The following is an 11,711-nucleotide window of genomic DNA, read 5'->3' on the forward strand; positions in this document are numbered from 1 at the left end:
GGCCCCGGAAGTGCAGAAGGTGTTAGTTTAGGCAGGCATCAAGATCGCCGCAGGCTTGGAGGGCAGAATGGCGTGTTCCTGTGCTGTACTGTTCTTTGTTCTTTGTTCTTTATTCTGTCAGAGAATTTTAGAAAAACATAAAAATGGTTTATCTTCAATGACACTAATATAGTCTGTGACAGACACTAGTGAAGAAAAGGGAGGAAAAGTAGATCAGCAACTTCTTATTTACGTAATGTCATTAGGTAGTTAAAGTGTCCAAGTCATATTATCAAGTACAGTTTGGAAGCGAGCAGTGGTAACAGATATTATTGCAGATCAGCAAATGGTTCGTCAATGTAGTAATTTAAAGCAGCATCTTAAAGGAGCAGAGGTCTGGAGAGAGGCAGAGGTCTATAGAGGGAATTCCAGAATTTAGGATCTTGGCAGATGAAAACAAGACCACCAGTGGTAGAGCGATTACATATGGGAATGCTCAAGATTCCGGAATTATAGGAGCACAAATATCTCGTAAGGCTGAATGAGATTACAGAGATATGGAGGGGAGAGGTCACAGAGAGATTTGAAAATAAGCGTGGGAATTTCATCATTGTTAAGGCTCATAAATTAATTGCCAGTTAAAGGAAAAGAGAAACAAGAGATTCATTACAAAACAAGAATATAATCTAAAACCTAATTGAAAACAGGATGTACATGCAGAAATAGAAAATGAATACAAGAACGCCCTGCCTGCAACGAACATAACTTCTGACTTGAGCACAATAAATTACATCTACAATGGATCTGCCTATTACAGCAGACTTTGTATCTCCTCCTGAAGTCTGCTATTGTCAGATTCACGATTTACTCCACAGCCATGTTTTTTTACCATCCACGAATGTCAAAACTATACATTCTGAACCCAAATCTATGTCCTTTGTCCGTGGCAAGAAAAACAGTAGTCTTAAAATAAACTCCAGCCAACCCCCACTCTCTCCTCTTCGAAGAACATCCAGTTACCACTGCTCTCTGCCTCCGATCTCTTAGCCAATCGACGACTCAAGTTGACATCGTCCCTTCAATAATATGCATTTCTATTTTCTGAATAAGTCTGTTATGAGGGATTTCGTCCACATTGTATGTCCTCATCACAAAACATGAATATAATCTAAAACCTAATTGAAAACAGGATGTACATGCAGAAATAGAAAAAGCATACAAGAATACAAGAACGCCCTGCCTGCAACAGTAGTAGACTCGCCAAATTTAAGGGCATTTATCTGGTCATTGGATAGATATATGGATGAAAATGGAATAGTGTAGGTCAGAGGGTTTCACAGGTCGGCGCAACATCGAGGGCCGAAGGGCCTGCACTGCGCTGTAATGTTCTGAATACTAAATTCTAAAGGGCAAAGAGAGAGTATAGAAAAGATAGCAGCTTAGAGAAAAGAGGATCACAAATCTTGTAAAACCTATAAAAGTAAAAGAGATCGTTACAGGTGGGGTGGATTATGGAGAAACAGGTAAATATTCCTGTCGAGGCAGAGGGCCTGACTGAGGTACTGAATGAATAATTTGCAACTGCCTTCAAAAAAGAAGAGGCAGCAGTTAATGTTGCAGTCAAGGAGAGGGAAGTAGAGATCATGCATAGGTTAAGATAGATGGGATGGGTGTGCTAAAACGTTTAACGTCACTAAATGTCGACAGCTTCCTTGGTCCAGATGGGAAGCATCCTAGGTTGCTAAAGGAAGCTGGCTTGGAGATAGCAAAAGCTCTAACTACAATGTTCCAATCCTCCTTATAAATTGCACTGGGGCCAGAGGACTGGAATTAGCAAATGTTAGACTCCTTTTCAAAACAAGAGAGGGTAAGCTCTGTGACTACAGGCTAATCTGTCCAACGACAGTGAAGGTTGAGAGAACTGTTTGAGGCCTTCATCAAGGACAACATTAATCCTCACTTGCAGAAGCATGGGTTAAGATGAGAAAACCATCTCGGATTTGTTAAAGGCCAATCGTGTGTAACTCACCTGATTCAGTTCTTTAATCACATAAGTGACTGAAGTAGGCCTTGTTTATGTGGGGATCCAATGTAGACGAAATCCCTCATAACAGACTTATTCAGAAAATAGAAATGCATATTATTAAAGGGACGATGTCAACTTGAATCGTCGATTGGCTAAGAGATCGGAGGCAGAGAGCAGTGGTGACTGGATGTTCTTCTAAGAGGAGAGAGTGGCGGTTGGCTGGAGTTTATTTTAAAACTACTGTTTTTCTTGCCACGTACAAATGACATCGATTTGGGTTTAGAATTAGTTAGTTTTGACATTTGTGGATGGTAAAAAACATGGCTGTGGAGTAAATCGCGAATATTATAATAGCAGACTTCAGGAGGACAAACACAGTCTGCTGTTATAGGCAGATCCATTGTCGATGTAATTTATTGTGCTCAAGTCAGAAGTTATGTTCGTTGGGAAAACATGATGTCAGTGCCATATGAATGGTACCATTTTAAGGAGATGCAAGAACAGTGGGGATCGGGGATTGCATGTCCATAAATCAGTGAGGATTGCAGGCAAGTACAGAAGCTGATTTGGAAAGTGTATGGGATAGTTGTTTTGAAAATAGAAGTATTGAATGTAAATATAAAATAAATCAAGCTAAGCCTTTACAAATCAATTGTTATGACTCAGCTGGCTTGTGTACAATTCCGGGCATGAACACCTTGGAAGAATGTCAAGGCCCTGGAGAGGGTACAGAGGAGGGTGAGCAGGAAGGCACCATGGGTGAGGAAATACATTTACGTGGAAGAGCTCAGATTTTTCTCAACAGATCGGAGAAGGTTCAGGGGTATCGAACCGAGTTCAAAATGATGAGGGGTTACAATACAGTAAGAATGGGGAAATTATTTCCTCTCAGGAATATGTTTGTCATCAGAGATCATGGCTGGGATTTTAGTGGCCCTCGGAAGCGTGATCGGAAGCCAGGAAGGCTGGGAGGAGGGGGCACAGCGAAAAGTAGCGCGTGGCAGAGGATCTGGCTGGATGGAGATCCCATCGCCTTCCCATCGTCCAGTGATCCCCGGGTGGATGGACCAACAGCAGCTTTCTCTCCGAGAGGCAGTTGAGGATCTGAAATGGCCTATTAAGGGCCAATTATGGGATCCTTGCACCGCAGCTGGGATCGTACCAGCGGCCAGGCACTCCACCACAAGGGCAGGACACATTCTAAAACGAAGCACTCTCCCTGTGTCCTTTTGTGTGGGCTGGGGCGTTGCCGCCCTCGTGGGTAATTTGGGGCCCACAAAGAAACCCACCAGGAACCAGTTCATTCCCCGGGACGTCCCTCCTCCTGGTCCACAAGAACACCGCCCAGACCCGCTCACCGGGCCTTTCCAACCAGCTCCGGTGACCCATCTCACTTCCCTCTTCTCAGGGGTTAAAGAGCTGGGCCTGGGTCCGAGGCCTTCTATTCAACGGGCAGAATAACTAGAGGGGGAATTAGGAGACATTTCTTCACTCAGAGTCTTGTTAAGTTCTGGAAAGCACGACCTGCAAGAATGATGACATCAGCTTCAAGACGATCTTTTAAAGACAATTAAACAAGTATTTGAAGTGGAATAATTTGCAGGGTTACAAGAAAAATCTACATATGTGATAATAAATTAGACAGCTCTTTCAAAGGAACGACCCTGACTAAAGTAGCCGAATGGCCTTTCCTTTACATCTCTGATTCCATGATCTAGTCGCCAGATCAGTGATTCATTTACTTTTCACACGGTGACACGTCATTGTCCTCGCAGGATAGGCTGGTGGTTGGAACCTGGGTTCATTTTATCCTTTAATGATCACATTTCTTCTTATTGGTGTATTTTACCAGACTGTAATTCACAGTTCGCACAAGTCAAAATGTATTGGTTATTTGGAAGGAAACATTGGTTTCTTAGAAACTTCTGTCAAAGAATTAACGTCCACAACAGCCAGAGTTTCAGAAGCTGCTGGACGGAGCTCTCAGTGTCTGAGGACAGCGTTCGGTTAATGTACTGCTCACATCGATGTACCCGGTGCCAAAACAGTGCTGAGGTCCTTCCTGACCCTACTTCGACAGAAGCTTTTGAACTGTGAGTTACCGATTGTTGAATGCATTATGTTATTTACTGATACACTGATTACTATTCAAAGATGATAATCATTAATCTAATTATCGTCATTACTACAGAACACATTCAGGTAATGTAGAAAGTAAAAAATGCTATATACATTTTAATTTTTTTGTGTACAGTGTAATGAAATATCGGAAATAAAAACAAGAAATGCTGGAACCACTCAGCAGGTCTGGCAGCATCTGTGAAAAGAGAAGCAGAGTTAACGTTTCGCGTCAGTGACCCTTCTTCGGATTTCAGGTTTCCAGCATCTGCAGTATTTTGCTTTTATTTTAATGAAATATCGAAACTTGTTTCATGCAATTTACTCGCTGCTCGTACAAACAGAGCAGACTGCAGTTGAAAATATAATGGGTCGATTTACGCAGGGTCTGTTTGAAAAAGAGCCACTTCACTTTTCGAATAGAATCTGTCAGTGCCTGGGATCAATTTACAGAAAACGGATCTATTTTATTTACAGTTGTCATTCATTGGGATGGTATGAAATGGATACTGAAATGGTTTATATAATCTGTAGAAGTTTCATTTGACACACAATTTGGATTGATTGCTTCCATTTTAAGTTCTATCAACCACAAATAGGAATAAACCTCCATTTATATAAAATGGCTTGCGTTGATATAGCGCATTTCACGATGTCAGGACGTCCCAAAGAGCTTTACTGTCAATTAGGTACTGTTTTGTCGTGTTGTTCATACCGTAATGTAGGAAACGCAGCAGACAATTAGCACACAGCAAGTTCTGGCAAACAGCACTGTGATAATAACCAGAGTACTTCTTTTTGTGTGTGATGTTGAATGAGGGATCAACACAGGCCGGAGTACTGGGGATAATTCCCCTGCCCTTTCTCCAAATAGTGCACCTGAAAGGGCCGACGGGGCCTCGGTTTAACTTCCACTCCGATGGAAAAAACCTTGGACAGTGCAGCACACCCTCAGTACTGCACTGGAGTGGCAACCCAGGTTTTGTGTTCAGGTCTCTGGAATTAGAATTGTTGGTTTCACTTTACATTCCATCACCTTTCAATAGGGAACCATTATCCATTCTGTACTGTCAGAAATTCGAAGCACAGTAGTTAAACAAGAAATCTAGCAATAGAGCATCATCACAGTGAGAATAGAAGGTCTCGGGGTCTGGGGTCTCTGGTAACACAGGGATGTTAGAACTACAGTCAAAGCTAAATCTACTGGCAACAGAACATACACGGGCATTTCTCTGTCCCCAGTATTTCGCAGTAGAAGTGCTGTCTAACCCTGTGTGACATACTGCATGAGATAACATATTTTAAATAGTTTGTTCAGCGTTAGAGCGTTGTACATGTTGAATAATGTAGGAACTATATTTGGCGCCAATAATATTACAATTAGCATTAAGTATTACTGTAAGTGTGAAGTGACTCTTCAAAAGATGATGTTACTGAATATTGCAAAATCTCTGGAGGATTTTCTGTTTATTATTGCTTATTTAATGATGACCTTGAAAATTTAGAACTGTGTATTGGAAATTAATCACCTTATTTCACATTCAAGTAGTAATTAATGTGGCAAAGTCTCCTTCCACATGCTCCTTTTGTGTAAAGCATCGTGAAGTGTTTACTTAGATATCGTGAATGGTCTCCTTCCCTGCTCGATATTTTTGTGGAGTTTTTCCGTCGATGATCCGATTCAGTTTCTCATTGTTTCAAGTGCGGGTTTAGTTATATTTGTTAATGTCTATCAACAGCAAATGTTGGTTTCCGACAGGGAAGCCTTCCCTAAATGTTATTAGACATTTCTGTGATCAATGTTCTTTTCTTTTTTGTAAAAGGGATTTTATTCTAAAATCCTGAATTGGAAGGTAATTTAAAGAATATTTTCTGCAATCCAGAGAACGGAGAGAAAGTATGAAATGCCTCTGACTCCCTGAATCGATTCTTTTAGCAATCGGCCACTGATCAAAATCAATTTATTGAAAATGTTCATATTTATTTAAATTTGTCATTTATTGAGATTGCATAAAGTGAATATTGAAACAGTTTCTTTGTTTTATAAATTTATCACTTAATACGTTTTCTCCTGTTTGATTTTAACTTCATCAAATGCAAATAGGGAACTGTTATCCATTTCTGTCGCTGACAGCAAAAACGTATCTAATATTTGTTATCTCATTAACATTTGATTGAATTTTCAGAGGAGATTTGAGTAAAATTTAGTATTATTACCAAAATTGAACATAAATACTGCAACAGTTGGTTTTATTTTGTTTCCTGTGCCTCTCATACAGATGCAGCAGACTGGAGTTAAAATTCTAATCATGCGTTTAAAAAGGAGACTCCTGGAAGTAGAAAGTGCTCAGTGTTACATTCGAGTGTATGTGAATCAGAACTGCAGAATCCCGGGATCTGCATCGAGCCAACTGATCCCACATTGAGATTTCTGTCCCCAGAATTTCTCAGTGAAGCACCGTGTGTTGCAAAGAATTACATTAAATAGTTTGTACAGCATTTGGAATGTTTGGAAAGGACTATAAATATTGTGTAACCTATGGAGGTGGAACCAATATTGATTCATTTGAACTAATTATTAATGGAGTTATCAATTACAGTCCCCGAAAATGATGCTACTTATCTCAGGGGGATTTGCTGTCTGAGTTTTTTTATTTAGTTGGCGACAATCTTCAAAACTGGGCATTTTTGCATTAAATCATGCTCTCCATTTTATACATTTATGTGCACGGTTTTGTGCAATAAATACTGTTTCTCAGTCTCTTGCTACGTGACTCATTAAGTTGATGTAGTATTGAATATCCGGACGTGTTTCTGAATCTCTTTCTATATGTCCCATACTTTTTTATGTCTTTCGATGCAGTGTTTAATGAAAGGTCTGGAGTTGTTTCTGAATCTCTGGGGAAAGGCCGGGAAAGTGGATTTGGGGCAGGAGATCAGCCATGCTCTTATTAAATGGCGGAGTAGTCTGGGAAGGCAGTATGGCCTACTCCTATTCCTATTAAGTGCTTCAATGTCCTTCCACATGTCCCATACTCTGGTCACCTTGTGGAACAAATCCTGAATTCGTTTGCATATTTAAATTCAACAGACAGTGCCCGGACGATTTGTCTCAGTTATTGCATTGACTGTATTTTGTAATATCTAAACCTTGGTTTTGTAACTAATTCAAGTGTTTAAATTCTGGGCTTTGAATACCCCACGTTTGTCTCGTGTCAGTTCACCTGCTTTGACTTTATTGCTATTTATAATTAATATTTCTATATTACTGTTTGCGGTAATACGATACAATAGCAAGTTAACTTCAGTATAAAATGTTAAAATAACTTCACAGTTTGGCACCAAACCCATTAGGCTAAACATCAGAAAGGTAACGGTGCAGCCATTGAAATTTGAGGCGTTGGGAACCGGGAGTCGCCGCAGGTCAGTGAGAGCAGGGGAAATCAGTGAGTGGGACTGTCTGTTCCAGGAGAACAGCAGCAGCTGAGTTTTAGATGAGTTCATGTTTACCTAGAGTAGGAGGCCGACCAGAAACGTGTGGGTATATTCTCTGTATATATAGGCGATTCGAATAACGGTACACAAAGAATTGTATTCAAACTTTTTGGAGGACAACAATGACAGCAGATAGAAACTGTGAGGAAGGATACGAGAGCAAAATGGAGGAATCGGCAGATAGAAGGAGTATTGTAGATAAATAAATGGGAAAATAGTAATGATTGAGAAAGGGGAGCGGCTGGACATTTCTCTGAGACAGTAAGAGATAAACTCGACGAACAGGCAAGTATGTGAGTCTCGGCTAAAGATTGTTTAGATTCATTTTCAGGATATGAGCGCGTTGGCCAGGTGGAATTTACTGAACAACCCAACTTAGCCAGAGAAGATGGCGTGTTTTTTCTTGAACCACTGTCGTCAAGTTGGCGATATTGTTCTGAACCCATGTATTGTCCATCCCTACTTTCCCTAAGAAGGTGTGAGTTGGACTCAGTACCACTCCAACTGTGATGAACACTGTCCTGTTTTGTCTTGGCCATTTCCCAGTTTGTGACTGTGGCTCAGTACCACAGTACCACTCCAACTGTGATTAACACAGGCGTGAATTGTATAGGACTTTTTCTGGTTTGTGAGTGGGAGTCAGTACCACTCCGGCTCGGATTAGCACATACCTACTTTGAAATGGTGCCTTCCTGGTTGGTGGGTGGAACGCTGTACTACTCCAGCTAGTAGTAAAGCACAACTGGTTTGAATTGTCCCATTCCTGCTGTGTGAGTTGGACCGAGTACCACTCCAACTGGGATGAATACAGGCCTGGTTTGTATCGGACTTTTTCTGGTTTGTGAGTGGGAGTCAGTACCACTCCGGCTGGGATTAGCACAGACCTGCTTTGAATTGGTGCCTTCTTGGTTTGTGGGTGGAACGCTGTACCACTCCAGCCAGTAGTAAAGCACACCTGGTTTGGTTTGAATTGCCCATTCCTGCTGTGTGAGTTGGACTCAGTACCACTCCAACTGGGTTTGACATAGTCCTGTTTTGTATCGGCCATTTCCTGGTGTATGAGTGGGACACAGTAACACTCCATCAAGGGATTAACACAGGCCTGTTTTGCATTGGACCTTTCCTGGAGTGTCAGTGGGATTTAGTATTACTCCAACTGAAATTAACACAGTCTGGTTTGAATTGGTCCTTTTCTGCTGTGTGAGCTTGTCTCAGTACGACTCCAACTAGGATTAACACAGTCCAAGTTTGTATTTGCCCTTTCTTAGTTTAGTTTAGAGATACAGCACTGAAACAGGTGCTTCGGCCCACCGAGTCTGTGCCGACCATCAACCACCCATTTATATACTAATCCTACACGAATTCCATATTCCTACCACATCCCCACCTATCCCCATATTTCCCTACCTGTACTAGGGACAATTTATAATGGCCAATTTACCTATCAACCCACAAGTCATTGGCATGTGGGAGGAAACTGGAGCACCCGGAGGAAACCCACGCAGACACAGGGAGAACTTGCAAACCCCACACAGGAAGTACCCAGAATTGAACCCGGGTCGCTGGAGCTGTGAGGCTGCGGTGCTAACCACTGCGCGACAGTGCCGCCCTCTTGGGCTGAGAGTTGACTCAGTACCACTTCACCTGGGATAAGTATAGGCCTGATTGGAATTGATCCTTTTTTCTGTTGTGTGAGTGGGCCTCAGTCCCACTCCACATGTTTTCAGGCAGAGTTGAAATGAATTGGCCTTTTCATCTCGTGTGACTTGGACTCAGTAGCACTCAAACTAGGATGAAAACTGTCCTGCTTCGTCTTGGCCATTTTCTAGTGCGTGAGTCAGGCTCTGTATCACTGCAGCTGCGATTAACACAGGCCTGGTTTGAATTGGTCATTTCCTGGTGTGCGAGTGGGATTCAGTACCACTCCAACTGAGGTAAAACGAGGCCGCGATAGAATTGGCCTTTCCCCCTATGAGAGCTCGACTCAGTGCCACTCCAATTGGGATTAACACAGGCCTCAATTGAATTGGCCCTTCCCTGGAGTAAGAGTGGGACTCAGTACCATTCCAACCGTGATTAACATGGGCCTAGTTTGAATTGGCCCTTCCTGGTGATTGAGTGGGACTCAGTTCCCCTCCAGATGGTATTAACGCAGTCCTGGTTTGAATTGGCCCCTTCTTGGTTGCTGAGTGGTATTCTGTAGTATTGCTGCTGGTATTAACACAGACGTGGTTTGAAATGGCCATTTCCTGGAGTATGATTTGGTCCCAGTACCACTCCAACTGGGATTAACACAATTCTTTTCGACTGGGAGATTGGGTCTCTGCAGCATTCCCTATTTGATTAACACAGGCCAGGCTTGAATTGTCCCTTTCCTACTGTGTGTTTGGGACTCAGTGCCACTCCTATCGGGATTAACACAGTCCTCGACAGAATTGGCCCTTTCCTGGAGTTATAGTGGGATTCAGCACCACTCTGACTGGGATTAACATGGGCCTAGTTTGAATTGGCACGTTCCTGGTGTGTCTGTGGGACTCAGTACCACTCCAGATAGGATTAACACAGTCCTGGTTTGAATTGGCCCATTCTTGGTGTTTGGGTGGGACTCAGTGCCCCTCCAGATGGGATTGACACAGGCCTGGTATGGATTCGCCATTCTCTGGTGTCTAAGTGGGACTCAGTACCACCTCGGCTGTGATTAACACAGTGTTGATTTGAAGCGGCCCCTTCCTGGTTTGAGAGTGGAACTCAGTACCACTCCACGTGGTATTAACACAGTCCTGATTTGAATTTGCCATTTCCTGGAGTATGAGTGGGACTCAGTGCCACTCCTGAACGGATTTCCACAGTCCTGTATTGTATTGGACATTTTCTGGTGTCTAAGTGGAACTCAGTACCTCTCCAAGTGATATTAACACAGTCCTGATTTGAATTGGCCATTTCCTGGAGTGTGAGTGTGTCTCAGTACCACTCCAACTGGGATTAACACAGTCCTGTATGGTATTGGCCGGGCTCTTTTGTATCAGTGGGACTCGGTACGACTCCAGATAGCATTCACACAGGTCTTGTTTGATTTGGACCCCTCCTAGCTTGTGAATGAAATTCAGTAATTTTACCATTGGCATTGACACAGACGTGGTTTGAATTGAATTTCCCTGCTGTGTAGAATGTTCTCAGTCCCACTCGAACTCGGATTAATACAGTCCTGGTATGTATTGGCCATTTTCGGCAATGTGAGTGGGAGTCCCTACCACACCAGATGGGATTAACATGGGCCTGGTTTGAATTGGCTCTTTCATGGTTTGTGAGAGGGACTCAGCACCAGTGCAACTAGGCTTAACATCGTTCTGGTTTGAATCGGCACTTTTCTGGTGTGCAAATAGAAGCTCTGTAACTGCGATTATCCCATGCCTCGATTGGCTTGGCCTTTCCTGCTATGACGGTGGGACTTTGTACCACGAAAACTGAAATTAATACATGCCTTTTTTCACTGGCAATTTCCTGGTGTGTGAGTGATACAAAGTACGAATCCAGCCGTAATGAGCAATGCGTGTTGGTTGTGGTTGAGTTGGTAGTACACTCACCAATAAATCAGAAAGGCAGGGATTCCAATCCCACTCCAGGAATTGAGTATAGCAATCAAGGCTGACGCTCCAGTGCAGTAGTAAGGACATATTGAAGACTTTTTTATTGGGCGGCACAGTGGCGCAGTTCCCAGCACCGCAACCTCACAGATCCAGCGACCCGGGTTTGCTCTGGGTACTGCCTGTGCGGAGTTTGCAGGTTGTCCCTGTGACTGCGTGGGTTTCGTCTGGGTGCTCCGGTTTCCTCTCACATGTCACAGACTTGCGGGTTGATAGGTAAATTGATCATTGTACATAAAATTGCCCCTCGTGTCGGTAGGTGGTAGGAGAATTGAGGGAAGATGGGGATGTCAGAGGGAAAACCTGGGATTAATATAGGATTAGTATAAATGGGTGGTTGATGGTCGGCACGGACTAGGTGGGCCGAAGGACCTGCTTCGGTGCTGTATCTCTCTATGACCTGGTTTGAATTGACCTTTCCTGGAGTGTGAATGGGATGAAGTACCAGT

This window comes from Heterodontus francisci, chromosome 21, assembly GCF_036365525.1.
Source record: "Heterodontus francisci isolate sHetFra1 chromosome 21, sHetFra1.hap1, whole genome shotgun sequence".
In the NCBI taxonomy this organism is placed as follows: Eukaryota; Metazoa; Chordata; class Chondrichthyes; order Heterodontiformes; family Heterodontidae; genus Heterodontus; species Heterodontus francisci.